The 22,511-nt window shown below is 44.0% G+C and overlaps 1 protein-coding gene across 2 annotated transcripts in view; it reads right to left on the bottom strand.

Moving 5' to 3' along the window:
- ZNF469 (zinc finger protein 469) overlaps positions 1–22,511 on the bottom strand; it is a 245,244-nt gene that overhangs the window by 70,235 nt on the left and 152,498 nt on the right. For both annotated transcript variants that reach the window (XM_053399953.1, XM_053399954.1), the window contains exon 3: positions 1,075–1,221. The gene's annotated coding sequence lies outside the window, so the exon portion shown is untranslated. The remainder of the gene's footprint in view (positions 1–1,074; positions 1,222–22,511) is intronic.

Below are 22,511 nucleotides of genomic sequence, written 5' to 3'. Positions count from 1 at the left end.
ATGGGGAACATCAAGACTCCCTCCTGCTCTCCCTTCTTGGGGTTCCTTATCTTCAAACTGGACTTGGACTGGACACAGCCCTTCCAATAGAAGATGCTTTGAGACAGAGGACTGTCCCCTGGCAGCTCTGCAAAGTAGGACCCTATCCCGCCTGTGTGATCGAAGGTTACTGATGCATCTTCCCAGGCAAATTATGTGGTTCCTTAAACACAACCAGAAGCCACCAGGAAAAAGGGTTAAAAAGAGAGACACCCATAGAGAAAAAGAAGAGGAGGAACAGCTCAGATCAAAGGCAGCTTCTCTGCTCAGCAGATGATCAGATCTATCTTCACTTTTTATTTTTTACAGATGAACCCAAGAGATGGGAAGGGGGAGGGAGGAGAGAAAAAATGAGGTATTAACTCCTAACCTCCCAGCAACCTCACATCCTCAGAGCCACAGGGTGGGGGGAGGAGGGAGGGGTCTCTAAGCATCTCTGAGAACCCCCTTCCTGGTAGACCTTAGCAGCACAAGTCAAGCTCCTCTTGGTGCCATACTCAAGAGCCTGAGCTCCTCCAAGAACTCACACGCTTCTATGGCAAGGGGGCAGATGGAAGGGTTGGTCTACTTTCTTGCAGAGGTCTGAGAGAGATGACACAAATAGCTGGAATATTTCAGGGGTGCGTGAGAGACGCATCCCCTGGCTCTGCTCTTTTAACTCCTGCAAAGTCTCCTTCCCTTTTTTTGCTGGGAGACTGAATGAAAAAGTTCAACAGACTACACAGAGCAACTCATTTCCCCCCCTTCCTGCCAAAATACTGATGCAACTTTTTTTTATTGCAGAATGCAGAAAGAGAGAGACAGAGAGGAGGAGGATAATAACAACTGCACCACAATTTGTAAAAAAAATTACAATAAATTACAATAAATAAAAGAGAGCAAAAGCTGGAAGATCTGAGGACAGAACCCCAAACCTCATATATGGGGGGGGGGGATGAGCTGCAATTTCAGCCCCTACTGTACTCCTCTCTCTCACACACATACAACCACACAGAGCATTTCCACTGCACCAGAGACAAAGGGAAGGAGGCTTACCTCATTATAGAGTTGCAGAGTGCTGCAAGGCTGAGCCTTTGGAGGGACTGGCCTGGGAGGGGGAGGCTGGTAGCAGCTCTGGAAAGGCAAAGGCAGGCAGACGGGCAAATCCAGTGAGCGCCTTGCGCTGTGCAGTTGCTTAGTAATCTGCGGAGGAAAAGAGAAATGTTTCATGACTGACCACAGGCACGGAGGGAGCCTCTCCTCGCAGGCAGCGCACGCCTCCTCTCCGCTGCACCAGCCAGTAGCAAACAGAAGTCAAGGCTCCAGGAGGAGAAGGAGGCAGCAGCAGCAGCAGCAGCACCAGGCACAGCCCAGAGAGAGAGAAGGCAGGCAGAGAGAGACAGAGAGTCCAGAAGTGGCAGGGCCAAGGTGTGTGGGAACATCTCACCCTTTGAGAAGGAATGGAAGCGAGGGATGGAAGGCCTCTGTCCAGTCTGGCTCTCACTGTTCCTCATTCTCTCTCCCGCCCCCCAGTTAGTTATCCACACTTCAGCAGCAATTCACGAAGACCTTGCTTGCTTTGATTTTTGAAACCCTCTTGACAATTCATCAGCACTCAAGTGCAAATTTCTGAGAATTGCAGCTGGACTCAACTAGCCCAGCATCCTGTTCTCACCAGGTGCCATAATAGGAAGCCCGGAAGCAGGATCCAAGCACAACAGCAGCATTCTGCCTACCTGTGATTCCCAGCAACTGGGAACAATTCCCAATAAACACACAGCTCTCTGAATATGCATGTTTTTGTATGCTATTTGAACTAAAGTACACATTTTGGCAAGCACCCCCATATAATGCATTTTTGCATGTTATTCTCACCCAAATAGGCATCTGTGTGCACATTTCCTCCTAATGCATGCATCTTTGGACACATACATTAGTTGGAGAACTCCAATGAAACATCAGGAGAAGGGGAAATTTCAAAGGATAGCCATTTCAGTTCAGGTCTTGGTTTGAGAAGTGCAAATCAGTACTAATCTAAAATACAGAGAACAATACGTGTGCAGTTATGCCAAGCAGCTAGTCCTCAAAACGAACACCGCACAAACAACTCTATTTTGTGTGCACAATGAACATTGGTGGCCAACAAAGAATACGTCTGGTTAAAAAGCATTCAGTGTTTTGAATAATCAAGTTGCCTTTGTAAAGGATGCAATTTCACCTGTACTATAACTGTCCTAGCATGGAAGATTAATCAGGATTGCACCCCTCCCCCAGGGTTTGGGCACTGTTCCTCTCTTGGCTCAGTAAAGTAGTGTCCCAGTATCTGTTTTGTTTGTTTTTTAATCCAGGATTGAGCCCAGGAATATGAAATGCAATGATAAAGGAAAGTGTCTCTGGGCATATGCAGAATTCATTTCCCATCACTGATGAGTAATCACAGACAATTTCCCATAGACCCAGGATAAGGATGCTCATTTTCCAGGTCACAAGGCAGGTTTCACCTTTGGTGCTTCGCATTTTAAAAGGAGCAATCACCTCTTCTCAATTTACACCAAAATAAAGAAGGTGGGAGGGACAGACACAGGCTGCCCTCCTTTGAACAAACCACACAGTGTGTTTGCCTGGCTGAAACAAAACCCTGCTCTGGGTTTTCCACTGTGAAAAGGAGGAAGAATATTAGCAGACTGAAGGTACCCACTTCCTAGTGGAAGGAGAGATGCTGATCGTTTGAAACCCCCACATGGGGCAATACAAATCTCCATAGGATGCGATCAAATTCCTTCTCAGATGCTAGTTATTTATGTAGCCCCATAAATGCAGACAGTTATTTGCCATCTAATCTTGACAATCAAGTGGAATTTCAATAAAAGTCTTAGACAGGATAAAGAGCCCAGCCAACCAGCTCTTCCAAGGGGAAAGGCTTCCCCTCTGTGTCTATACGTTTATTACCAGAGATAACTGCAATATGATTCGGGGGAGGGTGACGAGGGCTTGGGTTTTGTCGTTTGTAATATCAGGGCTGGGATGACTTTTAGCTTTGTTTGTAATAAAACATGTGTGGTTTCTAATAGCTCACATTTATCTTCTAGTTTAGGCGGCCTCAGAAGCAACCAAACATTGCTGAGTTGTAGTGTCATCCCAACAGGCAACCAAGAAACACACATATTGTGCAAACCCGTCTGTTAAAGGACCCTCACTTCTGACCACTCACTGATCTCTTCCCAAGCCAGTGAAACATTAACCCTGCACGTCTTGGCTCAAAGGCTTTTTCTCACTGGAAGCAGTCAGAGGAGGTAAACCAACTGTACTGCTTCAGACTGCTCTTTTATATCAAGAAATCTCTCTAAGCAGAAGGAGAGGTCAGTACACCAGCTGCAGACATTCCTGGATGACAGGGGCAGCTTAGCCTCAGGAACCCATGCTCAGATAACCTCGTGGCTGCACTACTGCAATGCACTTTATGTGGGGCTACCCTTGAAGAAGGTTTGGAAGCTGCAGCTGGTGCAGAAAGTTGTGACCCAGCTATGAAGTGGGGCAGAATGCTGGAATTGCATTTCACTTATTCTGAAAGCCCTGCACTGGCAGCCTGTGTGCTACTGAGCCAAGTTCAAGAAGTGCCTAATATACATTTCCGTCTCACCCTGGACCATTTTCTTCGGTACACAGAATTCTGTGTGTATGTATGTGTATGTACACACACACACACACACTTCACACATAAACACACACTGCACATTGTTAAGACCGGCCAGTGGAACACTTTAATTGTTTAACAAAAAATATTTACATTTTACAGGCATGCTGGGGAGGGGAGAGAGAAGAAAAGCAAGGGGTCTAATCTTAAAACCTCTGCGGAATTTTTCCCAAATTAGGAGGTGCATTTTGACAACCAGTTCTTCTCCCGGTTGTCTGCCAAAGACATTTTTTCCACCATACACTGAAATGCAAATCTTGTGCATTACTTTTATTTATTACATTTATACCTTGCCTTTCCTCCAAGGAACCAAAGACCTTTTTATTACAATTGCATACATGACTCCCTGCTTCTCTATTTTATCTTCACAAGAGCCCTGTGAAGTAGGTTAGGCTGAGATGGTAGCAGCCCAAGGTCAGGCAATGAGCTTCACTGTGCCGGGGGGGGGGCGGTTGAACTTGGGTCTTGTCCATCCTAATCCAACATGCTAGGCACTGCTTTCCACTCCAGTCACTAAACCACCCTAACTCTAAAGGTCTCATGCAGTGTGCATGATGTGCACAGATGGACATGAGCATGACTTTTAAGGTAGACCATTCACTTGGCAATGCACACACTCCTTTCCTCAGCCCAGAGGTAAGAAGATCCACATTGAAGTGGGCTGGAGTCAAGCAGTGTTCACTTAGGGCTTCTCCAGATGGCCGGTTTGTTGATTTGCTTGCATAAAATAGGTGGAGGCTAGGCTGTCTCCAGTCTTTATTGAGCTTTCATTCATTCCCTCCCCGCCTTTTCTTTTAAAATTGTATTTACTGAAAATCAAAATAGTGTATACAATGTATCCCAAATCACCAAATGCTGTCAATAAATTCAGCCTGAATGAATCTCACACTTTATATAGCTTGCCTAGATAGGAAGAAAGAAAAATAAATGAAAGAGAAATAAAATAATTAATGAAAGATAAAACTGACAAATAAGACTGCTAACATGTTATGTAGGTTTGAGACTGAATTTCAAATAATCACGAAGTAAACATCTATCCATGCCAATTTCCCATTTTGTTCATGGTATTTGCCGTAAATAATAATGGGCTATAAAACCCATAAGGTAATCGTAAATGCTTCAAGATGCTTATATTTGTATGCTATTAGTTAAAGAACTAGTCTTAAGTTTTCTGGTTCAGAAAACTTGTAAAATTGTTTGCTTTTAAAACCCATATATAATGGAGTTTGACTTCATTGCATCTTAACTTTATCCCTCGTTTCTTCTCCTTGCTGACAACCTTCCTGCTGCTTTCATTGAGCTTTCGTACTGGATTTTTTGTTGTTTGCAGGATAGTTATATGGCAACAAGCAGTCATCCTAACTTGCTTGACTAGCATTATACATATTTCTAGCCATCATTTGTCCCAGATTTGCAGTGTGTTTTCTTGTCACATTTTTAACCACAAATGATCCACTTTAATTCATTTTAATCCCAGTTTAATCCATTTTAATTGTGCAACCCTTAAGTTGTGGAATGCACTCAATTCCCTCCTGCAAAAGCCTGGAGGCCACAGTAATGGGCCCTCTCAATCTGGAAGGTATGAGGTGTGCAAACTGAGAATTCTGCCTTGGGCCTTTTGGGGCTACTACAATGAAGGTACTGTTTGGGCAGGAGCTCTTGGCTGGTGTTGGGTCCCCTGCAAATGCCCAGCTTTGCCACCCTTGGGAGCGAACCCTGAGCAGATCAAAAGAAAACTGCTGGAGCAAGACTGTATGAGACCAGCGCATAGCACTGCCACCATGCCTTTTGGAGAGGATGCCAAAACTCACAGCAGATAGATGGTTTCCTCAATGGACACCCCAGTGCTGATGAGCAATGCAAGGTCTGTGGCAAAGCATGGGCTTCATTTATTCTAAAAGAAAACGTTTCTGAGCTTTCCCCATCAACTAGTCCTTCACCCTCCTAATTGGAGACCACAGTGCTTTTCCCCACTTGTGATTCCTAGCAACTGTTATTTAGAGGCTTCCTGCCTCCAACCGTGGAGGGAACATCAGAAGAACACCGCAGCTGGATCAGACCAAAGGCCTCTCTCTAGTCCAGCATTCTGTTCCCACAGCGGCCAACCAGATTTCTCTTGTGGGGAAGAGACAAGCAGGGACTGAGGGCAGTGGGTCCTTCCACTCAGGTGTCCCAAAAACTGGTACCCAGAGGCACACTTCAAAGGCAGTGACTCAAAGAGGACATGGAAACCCACAGGTAACCAATGCTGTCATTTCTGCAGGTGTAATGGGGCTTGGCTGACCTACACTAGTCCCTGGTTGGGTAGCAGCATCCTGCACCAGCTGTAATGTTTAAACCTCCGTCCCTTGTGGGCAGCGCCACACAGAATGCATTATAGGAGTCTGATTTAGAAGTTCACAAGGCCTCCATAGTAGCCTTGCCAGACTGAGAGGTGGGAGCAACGAGGCAAACTCATCCCCCAGAAATCGCCAAGAAGGGTACCTACACATTTTGCTTCATAACTTTCTTTCTAGGAGGGCTTTTTATACTTTAAAAACGAAGAAGAAGAAAGCTCAACACCTGTGCCATCTGCTAGTTCTGGATCTGGTGCATCAGTAGCCCCTGTATCTGCCTCTCAGAGGACCTGGCTACTCCAAGTCACAGTAGACTATACTGAGTTAAAAAGGGGAGCAGTCTGCCTTCCTACAACACAGCTTCATAAAAAAAATGGGACCATCATATCAAGTTCTCAGCCAGGAGGACTTGGAAAGTTTGACCCAAGACCTGGTGTTTCTTCCTCTCCCCCCTTTCATCCCATACAACCACTGTTCGAAATGATACATTCCATTTTATTTTTTTTTTTTTATAAATTTTTTTATTGCTTTTTTCCAGAATCTAAATCCATCATCAATAACACAACAAAAGCGGTTTTACAGAAAGAAAAAGAAATTAAACAAGAAAAAATTCATTTTTCGAAGTCTTTTTTTTTTTTTTTCATCATCCACTGGACTTCCCCATCTCCTCCATCCCTGCATTCTTTATAATAAATATAAACAGCAAATTAATACCTTGTTTCCTGTGTTTTTGTATTTTCATCTAATTATTCACTCTGAAATTAAAACTTTTCTCGATCATTAACTTTGTTTCTATCAACTCCGAATTTCAATACTGAAGCATATTTACCTCAAACCTTAGCAAATTTTTAACATTCATATATCTTATAATGTTTTTGTAAATAGTCCTTAAATTTTTTCCAATCCTCTTCCGCAGCCTCTTCTCCCAGGTCTCGGATTCTGCCAGTCATTTCGGCTAGTTGCATATAGTCCATCAGTTGTGTGTGCCATTCTTCCAGTGTGGGTAGCTCCTGTGCCTTCCAGTATTTAGCTATGAGAATTCTTGCTGCAGTCGTTGCATATAGAAAGAAGGTTCTGTCTTTCTTAGGTATCCTCTGGCCCACAATGCCCAAGAGGAAGGCCTCTGGTTTCTTCTGAAAGGTATACTTAAATACCTTTTTCAACTCGTTATAAATCATTTCCCAGAAGGCCTTCACCCTCGGGCATGTCCACCAGAGGTGGTAAAAAGTTCCTTCAGCCTCCTTACATTTCCAACATTTATTATCAGACAAATGGTATATCTTTGCAAGTTTGACTGGGGTCATGTACCACCTGTACATCATTTTCATAATATTTTCCTTTAAGGCACTACATGCCGTAAATTTCATACCGGTGGTCCATAACCTTTCCCAGTCCTCAAACATAATGTTGTATCCAATATCTTGTGCCCATTTTATCATGGCTGATTTGACTGTCTCATCTTGAGTATTCCATTTAAGCAGCAAGTTGTACATTCTTGAAAGCACTTTCGTCTTAGGTTCAAGTAATTCTAGTTCTAATTTTGATTTTTCCACCTGGAAACCAATTTTTTTATCTTTTTTAAAGATCTCTAAAATTTGGGCATAGTGAAACCAGTCTCGCACCTTCCCTTTCAATTTTTCAAAGCTCTGCAACCTCCAAGTGTCACCCACTCTTTCTATTATTTCACAGTATTTTGCCCAGCCACCCCCCATATTAAGTATTTTTGTGGCTTTAGCCTCCATCGGTGATAACCACCTCGGAGTCTTGTTTTCAAATAGGTCCTTGTATTTAGTCCAGACAGAAAACAGAGATTTCCTTACAATATGGTTTTTAAACAACTTATGAGACTTTACCTTGTCGTACCACAAATATGCATGCCACCCAAAAGCATTGTTGAACCCTTCCAGATCTAGGACATCAGTGTTTTCTAGCAAAAACCAATCTTTCAGCCAGCAGAGGGATGCAGCTTCATAATACAACCTTAAGTCCGGCAGGGCAAAACCCCCTCTTTCCTTTGCATCTGTTAATATTTTAAATTTTATTCGGGGCTTTTTGCCCTGCCAGACAAACTTCATAATGTCCCTCTGCCACTTTCCAAAACATTCCACTCTGTCCACGATCTGTAGGGTCTGGAACAGAAACAGCATTTTTGGCAATACATTCATCTTTACTGCTACAATTCTTCCCAACAAGGAAAGTTTCAATCTTGACCAGATTTCTAGATCCTTTTTAATTTCAGACCAACATTTTTCATAATTATCTTTAAACAGATTCAAATTTTTCCCAGTCAAGTTGACCCCCAGGTATTTCACTTTATTAACAACGTTTAGTTCTGTTTCCTTCTGAAACCCATCTATTTCTAAAGGTGTCAAGTTTTTTGCCAAAACCTTAGTTTTTTGTTTGTTTAACTTGAATCCCGCCACCCGACCAAACTCAGAAATTAATTCCAATACTCTTTTTGTGCTGGACACCGGCTCCTGTAATGTCAAAACCAAGTCATCTGCAAAGGCCTTCAGTTTATATTGTTTTCCTCCGACCTGTATTCCTTCCACCTGCTGATCCTTCCTGATCAAATTTAGCAAAACCTCAAGGACAGAAATAAATAGCAAGGGTGATAGGGGGCACCCCTGTCGTGTTCCTTTTTCAATTTTAAACTCTTCTGTCACCACATTGTTTACTATCAATTTAGCCTTTTGTTCTGAATATATTGCATCTATGCCATTTTGGAACGCCCTTCCCACTCCCATCCCTTCCAAATTCTTCTTCATAAATTTCCAAGATATATTGTCAAAGGCCTTCTCCGCGTCTATAAATATCAAAACTGCTTTTGTATTCAAATTTGTCTGTAGAAGTTCCAGAACGTCAACAATGTTCCTAGTATTATCTGACAAATGCCTGCCAGGGAGAAAGCCTGCTTGGTCTTTATGAATAACTCCATTTAAGACTTTTTTCAATCTATTTGCCAAAATGTCAGCAAAAATCTTGTAATCCACGTTTAGGAGTGAGATGGGACGGTAGTTCTTAAGTTGAGTCTTTTCAGATTCCAATTTTGGTATCAAAGTGATGAATGCCTCTTTCCACGATTCTGGTGCCCCCTTCCCTTCCATAATTTGATTACATACCTCCATCAATGGCTGAGTCAGGTATTCCTTCAATATCTTATAGTATTTGGAGGTAAGTCCATCTGGGCCCGGGGATTTGCCTAGTTGCATGTTCTGAATGGCATTTTCGATTTCCTGTTGGGTTATTTTATAATTCAGGTCAGTTTGTTTGTCTTGTGTTAGTTTTTGTAGGCCATAGCTTTTTAAAAATTTATTTATTTCAGTCTCCACTTGGGGTCCTTGGGAAAACAATTTTTTAAAATATCTCTGGAAACACTTTCTAATTTCCTCTGGTTTCTGAATACATTCTCCTTCAACCTCTAGATTGGTAACAAAGTTCAGTTTTTGTCTCTTTTTCAGCTGCCATGATAGCAGCTTCCCACATTTATTTGCCGATTCAAATGATCTTTGTTTCATCTGTTTGATTTTCCATTCAACTTCTTGATTTATCAGTTTTGCATATTGTGCTTGATGGAATTTTATTTCTCTCAAAACTTCTTTTGATTTTGGATTTAGTCTCAACTTTTTCTCTCCGTCTTTTATCCTTTCCAAGATCTTGTCCTTTTTACCGTTCCAGAGTTTTTTCTTAATAGAATTCTGCTGTATCAGAAACCCTCTCATAACAGCTTTGCTTGCGTCCCAGATTGTTTTTTTTTCCACCGAAGTGTTCAAATTTAGTTCAAAGTAGTCTTTCATCGTCTTTTGGGCCTTCTTCACTATCTCCTGGTCTCTAAACAATGCATCATTCATTCTCCATCTGAAGGATCCAGCTGGTGTAAGTCTCAAGTCCATTTTCAAGGGGTTATGGTCGGAGCAAGTTTTAGGGCAGATCTCTACTTTTTTGGTCTTGGGTGCCAGTCCTCTAGATATCCAGATTTGGTCGATTCTTGTCCAGGATAGGTGGGCCTCAGAAAAGAATGTTCCCTCTCTACCTAGGGGGTTCTTTGTCCTCCAGATATCAATCAAGTCCATATTGTCTGTGAGTTCAAAAAAAGTCTTTGGTAGTCTGCCATCTTTAGTCACATTTTGATTTTGTGACTTATCCATGTGTGTGGAGACAACCCCATTCATATCTCCCATCAGAATGATGTTATTATAGTCCATATGGTCCAGCATTGTCTCATGCAGCTTCCCATAAAATTCAGATTTCCCCTCATTTGGTGCATAAATTCCAATTATCAAAAATTTTTCTCCTTGTGATTGTATTTCGATCGCCAAAATTCTTCCTTGTTCATCTTTGAACACAAATTTTGGTGCTAGGCTCTCCTTTGCATATATCACGACTCCCCTTTTCTTTTCTTTAGCTGATGAAATAAATTCTTGGCCTAGTCGCTTGTTTATTAGCACTCTTCTGTGGAGCCTAGTCACATGGGTTTCCTGGAGACAAATGACGTCTAGTTGTTCTTTCCTCAAAATGTGAAAAATCCTTTTCCTTTTTTCAGGGGAATTTGCCCCATGGATATTCCAACTAAAAAGCTGCAGAGACATCCTGGATCAGCTTGTTAGCCGATGGGGTTGTCTCCCTTCTCGTCTATGTCTGGAGGTGGATCTTTTGTACCAGGCGTGGGGGGTGGCCAGGTACCTGCTGTCCCTTTTCGAAGGTCCTCCCCGTGATCGTTTAGGAATTTTTCTTGCTCTTCTGCTGTTCTGATTCTCACCTTCTTCCCTTTCAAATTAAAAGATAATCCTTGGGGGAATTCCCACCTGTAAGGGATTGTGTTGTTTCTTAATAATCTTGCCAGATCCTTGTATGTAGTTCTTAAGTCCAACAATTGTTTTGGTATGTCTCTGAAGATTTCTGCTGTCTTTCCCTGTATCACCAATGGGTTTTTAAAATGTAGGCCAAGTATGTTGTCTTTTTCTTGCTTGTATCTCAATATGATCAAGCAATCCCTTGGTTTATCTTTCTTGGCCACTCTTCCCAATCTAAAAGCGGTGACGATTTTGAAGTCTTTCTCTTCTGCCAAACCCCAGAACTTGGATATTTCTGCAGTCAAAAAGCCAGCCAGATCTTCCTTTTCTAGTTCTGGAATATTTCTAATCCTAAGATTACTTTCCCGGTTTTTCAGCTCCGCCATAGACAGATAGGCCTGTTGTTCAGTGACCTGTCTACTCAGTGGTCTTACTTCCCCTCTTAATTCCTCAATCCTTTTTTTGTTTTGGTCTGCTTTCGTGTTTGCGTCCTCAGCTAATTTTCGGTTCTCTGATATAGTCTTTTCAAAATTTCCTATCGCCTGTGTGTTTTGAGCAACTTGGTCTGTCAACTTATTAATCGTTGCTGTAACCTGGTCAAATTTAGCCGCTTGTTCATCAGCTTTCTTATTTAATGCTGCCAGTTGATCCAATATTTCTTTAGAAATAGGGTCTAATCCTCCTGCAGCCATATCCTCCAAAACTGGCTGTTTAAATTGTCCTTCTTGCAGACCTGTCACAATTGGAACAGATGATCTACGTGGCTGCACAGGCAAAGTTGATTGCAATAGTTCAGTTTGTTTTGCTTTCTTGGCAGCCCTTGTTTTTCCTGCCACACTCATTCCACAACTGTCTAGGTTTCAAGGTCAAATTGTAAATCCCATGGGAAAAGCAATCATCCAGGCAAAAAGATTTCCAAAACAACCAGCAGTTCTCAGAGGTTTATATTTCCACAATCCAGCAGGGGGAGCTCCCCAAAAGTTTCCACCATTTAATTCCCAAATATGGTAAAATCCAAAATAAGGGGGGGAAACCCTCTAAATTCACTTTAAACTGCAGATGATAAAGGTTCTTTGCGAAGGTGTGAACAACAGTTCCTTTTTTGTAACTGCAAAGTAGCCCAATGTAACTTTATGTCTCTATACACAGTTGCCACAGTCTGATGTTACTTTGTATCCAGGCAGCCCGTGAGCTGGGGCTTATAACTTTATAATCCACAAAATATAGAGAGGTATAGCACAGTCTCACAATCAAATCCAAACTTGCAGGGTAAGTTCCAACTTCTTTTAAACTCCTTTCAACGCTTCCGCTTTAAAAAAACTTTGCTCAGTACTTTAAACAGGGACGGAAGACTGACTTCCTTTTTAGCGTCTCCCGCTTTCAGCCGAAATTCACCAATTTGATGTCCAAATAAAGCCTCAAATTTCTTACTCACGAGTTTGTTGTTTCCAATCAAATGTTCAAAGAAGAAAGGTCAGCGCTCATCAGCAGCAGCCGCGCGGCTTCGCTTCCGCGGAAAGAGCGATGGATTCACAGCACCGCTACCCCCTCCACGTTCCGGAGCCCCTTACGGGGTCCCTTCTGCGTATCCGAGGTCGCTCCTGGTGCCCGCCGAATCCCACGGCCACGGGCTCACTCTACCCGTGGTTTTCCTAAACGGGTCGTCGCTGTGCCGCAGCGCACGACCCTTTTCCGCGGAGCCCCTCTTCAACAACTGAAGAGGACCGCCATTGCTGTTTCGCGCCGCCTCCGGAAGTCCGATACATTCCATTTTAAATCCACATTTAAAGAAAAAATAATATGCACAAAGCAAAGCTGGAGCTGGATTAAATAAAAATAAAAATGTCTTGCTCTCTTTCCACCACCTGATAAGCAGCAGCCAGACTCCCTCCAATGGAGAGCCCTTTTGCACAGCCCTTGAGAGCAAATACAGCAACAGCATCTCTTCCTAGCTTCTCATAGACATTCAATCTGGGAATCCTGTTAATGAAAGGAAAACAGTGCGAGGCTGAGGAGCAGAGGCCTGGGGTGTGGTAATTTAAGAAAGCCGGGCTGGCGGCATGAATGGAAGCTTTCACTGTGGTCCAGAGAAAGCCGGTGGCACACAAGCTTGTGGAATTCAAAGACTCCTGTACATCCAAACCGGGCAGCAGAATCCATTAACACTCCAGGAATAAGGAGACAGAACTTTCCTTTAATTAGCAGGCTCAGCCTCTCGTGGTGGTGGGGGGGGGCAGGCCACGCTCCTCTCAGCACCCGCAAGCAGACAGTGCTGTCATGGGAGATGAAAGGGTGCAGCACAGATATCTGTTGACAAGTTGACAAAAATGTTGACAAATTGGAAAGGAGTTGTATGGGGGGGGCGGGACTACAAAAATGATTCTTGAAGGCTGAGTCTAGGGGGGAAATGCCAAAGGAAAAGGAGGAATTACTTTGCCCTGGAAGAAGGTTAAGGAGGAGGTGGATGCAGGACAGTTTTCAGATCTCTGGGAAGGACCCCAGGAAGACAATCTGCATGCATTGCCCACCTCTCTTCCACCGAAAATGCGACACTGGAAAGGTTGCATATGAATCATGCTTAGGGGTCAATTTGCCCCCTCCCCCCTTTATGTGTGCTTTGCTCCCTGTGAGGGAGTCCCTTGCCATTTACCCCTGCTTCTTTTGTCAACAGCTGTCCTGCACATACAACTGTATTGGGCCCTTAGAAAGGAACTTGGGAAACTGCCTTAAACTGAGCCAGGCCGCTTGTCTGCACTGACTGAAAGCAGCTCTCCAGGGTTTCAGGCAGTGGAAAATCCAATTCCAACCAGGGACTGAACCTGGGATGTTCTGTATGCAAGGCAGATGCTCTTCTACTGAGCTACTACCTGTGGCATTTGTATGCCTCTTTCCACTGTTTGCAGTTCCTCTACTCCAGGGGTCCGCAAACCTTTTCAGCAGGGGGCAGGTCCACTGTCCCTCAGACCTTGTGGGAGGCTGCACTATATTTTGGGGGGGAAATGAACGAATTCCTATGCCCCACAAATAACCCAGAGATGCATTTTAAATAAAAGGACACATTCTACTCATGTAAAAACACGCTGATTCCCAGACCGTCTGCAGACCAGATTTAGAAGCCAGTTGGGCCGGATATGGCCCCCGGGCCCTAGTTTGCCTATCCATGCTCTACTCTATGTCTGTGTCACAGCACTCCTTACAACAGCTTTGTGAAGTTGACTAGCATTATTATACCCATCTAGAGATGTTGAGGCCAAGGTGAGACTCCAGGCAGGGGACTTGCCAGATCACAGCTCATGTACAACCCTATCTGCTTAAGGAAGACCTTTCTACTTATTAAAGAGATGCACAGTGCCGTAGTGGCTAGGGCATCAGACTAGAATTGGGGAGACCCATTCAAATCTGCACTCAGCCAAATTATGTTCTCTGTGTGACCTTGGTCACTTTTTAACCTACCTCGCAGGATTGCTGTGAGGACAGAAATTGGTAGGAGGGGTGAAGTGTCTCAGAGGATGTTGTCCTGAGTGTCTCAGAGGAAAGGCAAAATGTAAACGCAACGTTCTGTCAAATACCATCAGTACCATCCACTATTGCCATATATCAAGATGCATCCAGAAATGGAATATTGAGGATGACCAGCATATGTTTGGGAATCACAAGAATTTCCAGAAAATATTAGGAGAATATCCATCTTATGAATTTGCAATTGGCGAATCAGAGAAGCCTTTCAGGGAGCAATTCCATTTCAGCAGTCTGCACAGATGTCTCCAGCCTGTCCATTTCAAGCAGAGTCATTCCTCCTTCCATTGGAATGAATGAGGAAGAATCAGAGCTGTATGTGACTGTCTGAACATTCAAAGTTCCCTTATGATATACATAAGGATGGTCCTATCAAGAGACAGAGTGAGGCAGCCGTCTCATGCAGTAGGGACAGAGAGGCAGAGAGAGATCCGTGTCCTGCACCCCCTAAGATAGCTTCCTGCCCTCAGGTGCAGTCTCCTCCTTGCCACCATCACTGCAACCCATCTGCTTTCCCTCTTCCTCTGGCCCCAATCCACACAACTACCCAGGAGAGTGAAAGAGAAGGGGACAAAAACGCTCCCTTTCTTCACTCTGGTCTCTGAGTGGGAGGTGAATAGGCAGCAACTGCATGCAGAAGATCTCAGGTTCAATCCCCAACAGCATCTCCAAGTAGGATTGGGGGAAATGTCTGCCAGTCAGTGTGGCCAATACTGAGCTCAATGGACCAGTGGTCTGACTAAGCACGATGCAGTTTCCTAGGTAGCAACAGGATAAGGGCTTGGGGGATCTGGAGTCAGTGGTGGGCCCCTGAAGTGTTGGGGGCCCTGGCAGGTGCCTGGCAATACCAATCAGTGGTGATGGCTCAGTCGGGACCTACTTCAATGCAAAGTAGGTGCTCTGCCGCCAAGCTACACTCATATCACCAGGCAAGCATGACTATATTTAAGACATTTTTTTTTCCTTCAAAATTCAGCATTTGCTTGCAACATTTCTCAAGATCTGACATTCTGATGGTGAAGAGCTGGGTGAAATATGCTTATCTATTCCTTTGATGAAGAGGAAAAGCTCCCCCATTTCTAAATGGGCAAAGCCAAACTATTCTCCATCCTCCCCCTCCCCACCCCTCCTGTAATTCTGTCTCCAAGGGATAACTTAACAGTTACTTTCCTGCCAGTTCCGTCCAGCTGATTTAACAGCCTCCTTAGCAAGCAGCCTCTCTGCTTCTCAATGCCAGCCTCTACGTATACTGCGCTGTTAAAACAACTGACTCATTATGCCCCTTGGTCACATTGTGAACAAGTCATTCTCTTAGCCATGCCTGTCCGTGTGCACCTTTTATATATATATATATAAACAACACACACATATTTTTCACCCTTTTCCTTTCTATATATACTTCAGACGCACTTTGGCCCCCAACTGAGACATGAATAGCTACAGTGTACCGGATAGACTTTTACAGTTGCTCTCAAAATGCCTGCAGGAAATGAGGTGTGTGGAGGAAGGAATAAAGATCCTTTCAGTGTCTCCCTCTCTCTGATTTTTACACATTATTATTATTATTATTATTATTATTATTATTATTATTATTTCTCAATACGCTTGTACAGAAATAAATTGTAAGCCACCCAATGTTGTCATTGCAGTGCAGGCAAAATTGACTTCTTCCTGTTTTGCATTTCAGAGGAAAATGATTCCTGGAAAATCGGTAGCATCACCACTGTCCCAAGCTAGGCTGAAAACATTACCTGATTAGTTGGAAGGGATGGAGGGGAAATTTGATTCAGTGTGCATTTAAAGTCAACTCTATCAAATCCATACTTTGCTATGCTAACCGATACACAGCCATTCTTTGAAATTTGCCCTTATCCAGATTTTGAAAAAACAAAACAAAAACCACACAAATTGCTGCAAAATGGAGAGCACTGGACTTAAGAATAGAAAAATAAGAAATGGAGAGAACTTAAACCGACAGAACCTTCCACCGCTGTTAGTTGGTCCATTTCATTCATTCATCACACCTTCAAAATGAACAATTAAAATCTGAAGGATGGTTTGTTGTTGTTGGGAAGATGAATATTAGTGAGCCCGGGGGGAGTGTTGATTCTATTGTAAAAGTATTGAGGTTCTGACATAGGGTGTGATTAGCACAAATAATTAATCAGTACAGTGGTACCTTGGTTCCCAAACTCAATCCATTCTGGAAGTCTGTTCGACTTACAAAATGTTCGCAAACAGGAACACTTACTTCCGGGTTTGCGGTGTTCGGGAGACGATTTGTTCTGGAACCAAGGTACCACTGTAGTGGCATTCATCCTAGTGGCTCAGGGCAGCATCCTGTTCCACATCAGCACCCACATTTTTGAGTTGATAAGTACTATTTCCCCTGCTATTATGGTATTTGGTGGTCTTTTTTCTTTTAAAAATGTAAACTAAAAGCAACTTAAGCAAACATTAAAAACAAATGTAGAAACAACCTAAAATGCTCACTAATCACATGTATGAAAGAGCAGATCCAACTCAACTCAGCCCACTCCACTGAAAAAGAAACAGAAAGTTAAGGTCCAAAGGCCTAGGTGTATAAATATGATTTTGCCAGGTGCCTAAAAACAGAAAGTAACAGTGCCAGGTGAGCCTCCCTGAGGACAGCATGCCACAAACGGGGAACCACTACTGGGAAGGTCTATTCTCGTGTTGCCACCCTCTGCAGCTCCTTTGGAGGGAGCACACACAGAAAGAGCCCAGGTGACAAACACAGTATTCCGATGCTTTTGATCACAAACTTGTGCCAGTGCAATGGATGCTTCCTTGGTTCTGCTTGCTGTGGATGAGATGGTGACTAAAGTTGCCAATGTGAACTCCACCTTCCCACTTTGTGTGGGTCACACTCCTCCTCCATTCACATCTGACTTGTGACCTTTCTATATATATAAATACCCTTTTTTATTGCATTTACAAAAACATTATCTTACACCACTTTTCCCCTGTAGATAGCAAAAATGAAACAAAGAAAATCCAACCCCAAAACCTGCCAAGTCATTGAGGAGATGCTCATACATTATAGGTAAGCACAATTCTATCAATCCAGTTTAAGCAGACAAATTCATCAGGAAGTCCATATTGCTTTTCTAGATGCGGGTAAGGAGTCATGCAAAGTGTTAGCTGTTGCATATGATATAAAGTCCCACCAAGTCCCCAAAAAGTTTTCCTCAGGTTCTTTGCCTTTGAGTACACAAAGTCTGTGAGTTAAGTTTTCGGCGACTTCTGTAACAACTTTGATGGATATTGTAAATTAGTGCATACGGCAACTAGTATATTTGGAGTTTAACTCCATTGGTGCAAAATCACAAGGTACAACATCACAGACACCGGCACAAGAGTCCTTGAACTGTGGACCCACCCACATAGCCTTGAATTTCAAATGCCACTATCAGGCTGTGAAGGAAAGATTCTGGGCTGCAATCTCCCAATCTATAGAGGGCTGTTCAAAGGAGGACATAAGAAATCGCAAAAGCTAAACTTGGATGGAGAAAAGTCATTACCACCCAAACCGCATGTGGCAGGAGGGACGCAACAGAGCAAGAGGGCTCTGAAATTGTTCCTGTCACTCATCGCTTAAAGCTTTGCTCCAGAGCACCAATTTAACACCAGTTTTAGCAGACGGAGGTCAATAGGGTAGAAACTCTGGGCGATCTTTGACCTCTCGAGAAGCGTGCCGTCTTTTTTCTCAGAGGACAACAGGCTTGTAGGTTGTTTAAATAAAACACAGGGGAGCTGGGGGCCGGGGGGGGAGAGAGAAGGTAATTCTTGAAACCTTTTGGAGTCAGCATGCTAGAAATCCTAAAGGGGAATATCTTTCGTTCACACTCAATAGTTAAATACATGGCCGTGTCAAACCCTGCATGAAGATAGTGTTGCTTTGTGCTGCACGGTTTCCAGTTCAGCTAGACACATAGATGGCATTATGTTTAGCTGGCCCAGATCTTGGGGCATAATATTTTTTTAAGCACTGGACTAAATATTTTTAACATATGCAAACATGCATGACTGAACCAGTTCCAGAATTCAGGGCGCAGTGACGCTGGCGGGTGTTCAGGACGGAACAATGTCAGCTTTCTCCTTCTGACGCAGCGCAAGGAGACGCTAAACTCTGGCACTTTTAAGTAAACGGGCAGGCGGGGGGGGGAGGCAAATTGCAGGCAGGTTTTTCAGACGGACTTTGTAACAAAATGCATTGCGGAGGCGAAAGAGACAACAGTCTACCAAGATGCTGCGGAGTGGGATGGAAAGATGGCACATGCCAGGCACATTTTTACTGAGAGGAAGTGTGCCAGAGTCTAAAGTTTAGACTCTAAACAAACTGAAAGGTGCCAGTTTGAGGAAATGGAACAGAAAATCCTTTGGCACATCAGATGCCAGAGACAAACAAGGATAGGTGCCCACACCCAGCCATGCAGAGCCGGGAGAGGCCATACAGAGCTCAGTGGCAGAGCAACAGGTCCAATCTCTGGCAGCATCTCCAGTTAAGCAGGTGATGGGAAGTGCTTCCTTCTGAAACCCGGGAGAGCTGCTGTCAGTCAGAGTAGACAATACTGGGTTAGATGGACTAAAAGTTTGAACTATCCAGTATAAGAGCAGAGAGACTGGTGAATTAGGGAGATATGATCATGAAGGGTTTGAAGATGAGGAAGGGCTATAGCTCAGTGGCATCTGAGCATCTGTTTTACATTCAATCCCTGGCGTTTCCATGCAGGTCTGGAAGAGACCCGGAGTCTAAGACCCTTGAGAGCAACTGCCGATCAGACAGTACTGGGCTAGATGAATCAAAGGTCTGACTCAGTACCGGGGTTCACACATCACAGCCAATGAATGTACAGTGTGTGCCCACAATAGCTGAGCTGCACAAATCAACAAACTTACACACTCTTGAGGTAACCACCTCAAGTGGCACAATTCACAGGGAAAGCAGATCCCAATGTAGATCGCTATTCCCCACCCCACCCCGCCTTGTTCCTCCTTTGTATAGCCTTTTCCATGAATTTGTCTAACCCCTTTTAAAGCCATCCTAGTTGGTGGCCATCACTATCTCTTCTGTGAGCCAGTTCCATAGCTTATGCGCTGTGTGAAAAAGTACTTCCTTTTTTCTTTCCTGAATTTCCCAGGTTTCTGATGGGCATCTCAGAAGATCTAAAGACAGTCCTGAATCTACTCACCCTTCCCCCACCGGCAAAATAAAACCTCCATGTTCAGACGCTGTTATACCTACTCCCTGAAGCTAACCACGGAGAACCCCCTCCTCTTAGGCAACTTAATGTGACAAAACTTCCACCTTCCAGGCAATATATTTGTATTTCAACAACCAACTCACTAATTTAAATTTTTGGGGACAAAAAAATGACACTACTCATATGTATAAATAGAGTTATGGACCGTCCCAAACCGGTCGCTCCTCGGTGGAAGTATAAGAATTGCCTATTTTCAGAGACAAAGACTCAGAAAAATACATAAGAACGTAAGAAGAGCATGCTGGATCAGGCCCATGACCCATTTAGTCCAGCATCCTGTTCTCACAGTGGCCAGCCAGACGCCTCTGGGAAACCTACAAACAGCAGAGCCCTCTCCCCTCCTGTGGTTACCAGCAACTGGCATTGTTGCTACCAATTGTGGAGGCAGAGCATAGCCATCATGGCTAGTGACCATTGATAGTCCTCTCCTCCATGTATTTGTCTAACCCTTTTTAAAAGCCACCCAAGTTGGTAGCCATCACTGCCTCCTGTGGGGGACAAGTTCCAGCATTTAACTATGCGCTGCAGGAAGAAGCCTTTTATCTGGCCTGAGTCTTTCAACATTCAGCTTTGTTGGATGTCCCTGAGCTCTAGTGTTATGAGAGAGGGAGAAAAGCATTCTCTATCCACCTTCTCCACGCCATGCATAATTATATAAACTTCTATAATGCTACTTCTTACTTGCTTTTTCTCTAAACCCCAAAGTCCCAAACGTTGCAAACTTTCTTCACAGGGGAGATTTCAGCAATGGAATCTAAAGGATGACATAACACGCAGGCCAGCAGGCTGCCGCTCGCCGATTGCCGAGGTGCCCAGAAGGACATGTTTACTGCATACAGCTATGCCAGGAATGTCACGTTTGACATCGCACCTCCTGCCAATACTTTGTCTGGTGCAACAGGAGAAGGCACTCCTTGGCATCGCTGCTCTATCACATGTGGCCGAATTCGATGCCGCTGAAGTGATGCATTACAGATGGATATCAACGTGGCTTCAGGTGTTGGGTTGCATCAGGGTCGCCCATCAAAGACTCAGCAAATAACTGCCATGGGCTTGATAACAGCCAAGACAATCAAGCATTTATTGAGGGTGTTTGCTTCCCCTCTCCCCCAGGGTGGGTGGGGGGCTCCAATTCCAGCCACTCTGGTTTGGAAACTGTGCTAAGAAGGCTTACATGTAAAAAGCAAAAGGGAAGGTGAGGGGCTGAGGTTTGTTTGACTTTACCATAACAAGGGACCCCAGTGAATTGTCTGCATAAGGAACCAGGAGGAAGGAGTTCATAAAACTGAGAGGAAGCAAGAAAGCAACATTGGGAAGGGCATTGCCAGTATGCAAGCTGCCTCACCCCGAATCAAGGATGCAGTCAGCCATAAGCAGGGACTGGATTTCCAGCTGGATTACTGGGTGAGGGAGCAAGTGTAGTGAGTAAGGCAGGTTCTCTGGCTGGAGAACATCAGCAAGCAGCAGATGGTGTTGTACAGTTATGGCCAACATGGCGAAGTGCCTGCTTGGGGACCTCGAGGCGATTGCAGTACACTTCGCCATTAAACTATTGCCATGGTAATGTTCACTTTTGGTTTGTTTGCTGCGTTGCCTTGTACAGCAGCAAGTCCTGGGAAGTGGGCAGTGATGTTGCCCTCAGCCTTTGCCATCTCTTCCGATTACAATTTCTAACCTTCTCATCTTCCTGTAGCACATTTGTGCTCAGCCCCATTTCTGTGTCCTTCCCCACACCATCCCCCCCAAAAAAAAGATTAATCAATTGAGTCAGAATGGCATGTTTAGTCCTGCTACTTTGCTGAGCCACAATTTTACTGTCTGGCCTCAAGGTTGTTGTGACTATTTCCTTGAGGGGGAGAGAAGTAAAAGTCAAGCATCATATAACTCCCTTCTTTTTTTTCTTCTTACTAACCAGGAGAATCACTGTGACTCAAAAGAAAAAGAAAAGTCAACCCTAATGACTGGTCTTTGCCAGCTTGCAAACAAACAAACAAACAAACAAACAAACTTAATTTACCCCTTCCCACTTCCAAGACTTTCAAGTGAAGGAATGCTCTAAAATCCATCACATTCAAGGATCTTTGGACCATGTGCATGGGCCTGTGGCCTGCAGTTTAAAACAGTGTGGGAGTTTCTTTATATGTGTGCAAAGTGACATTTATGGCACTGCTAGGACTATTGTAGAGTCACTGTTGCATAGCACGATGCCGGAATTTGGGCAAGCCCAGAAGCCTGGGATATTTATGCATTTGTCTGAAAGATCCCTCTACTGACTTTCAGCAATTGCTTTCCAAGGCAACCAGTGGTACAAACACAAAAATTCAACGATCAACATTCAGCGACAAAATAAACAAAGCACAACAGCAATAAAAGCAGAGAAATTGGAAGGAGATAATCTGCCATCCATTAAAAGCTCAGATAAAGGAAACCTGCATCATTTCCTTCCCAAACAATTAGTGGTACATGCCAGCTCCTTGTCACTGTGGAGAGGATTTCCAAACCCGGGTACTACTGCCACTGAAGGTGGTGGTTGGAGCAACTATTGGCCATGCTGGCTGTGGCTGATGGGAGCTGTAGTCCAACAACATAGGAACATTCAAAGCTGCCTTATACCAGCTCAGACCAAGAGTCCATCTTGCTCATTATAATCAACACAGACGGGCAGTGGTTTTCCAGGGTTTCAGACAAAGGGTCTCTCCCAGCCCTATCTGGGGATCGAACACAGGACCTTCTGCATGCAAAGCAGATGCTCTACCATGGAGCTACAGCCCCTCCCTATTTGGAGGGCACCACATTCCCTACCCCTTCCCTAAATCTGGACTAGCAAAAGGAACAAGGGGTCAAGATGATTTCCTTCTCTCTTTAG

The sequence above is a fragment of the Podarcis raffonei genome, chromosome 8 (assembly GCF_027172205.1).
Source record: "Podarcis raffonei isolate rPodRaf1 chromosome 8, rPodRaf1.pri, whole genome shotgun sequence".
Classification (NCBI taxonomy): Eukaryota; Metazoa; Chordata; class Lepidosauria; order Squamata; family Lacertidae; genus Podarcis; species Podarcis raffonei.
This window is presented reverse-complemented; position numbering and strand designations above follow the sequence as displayed.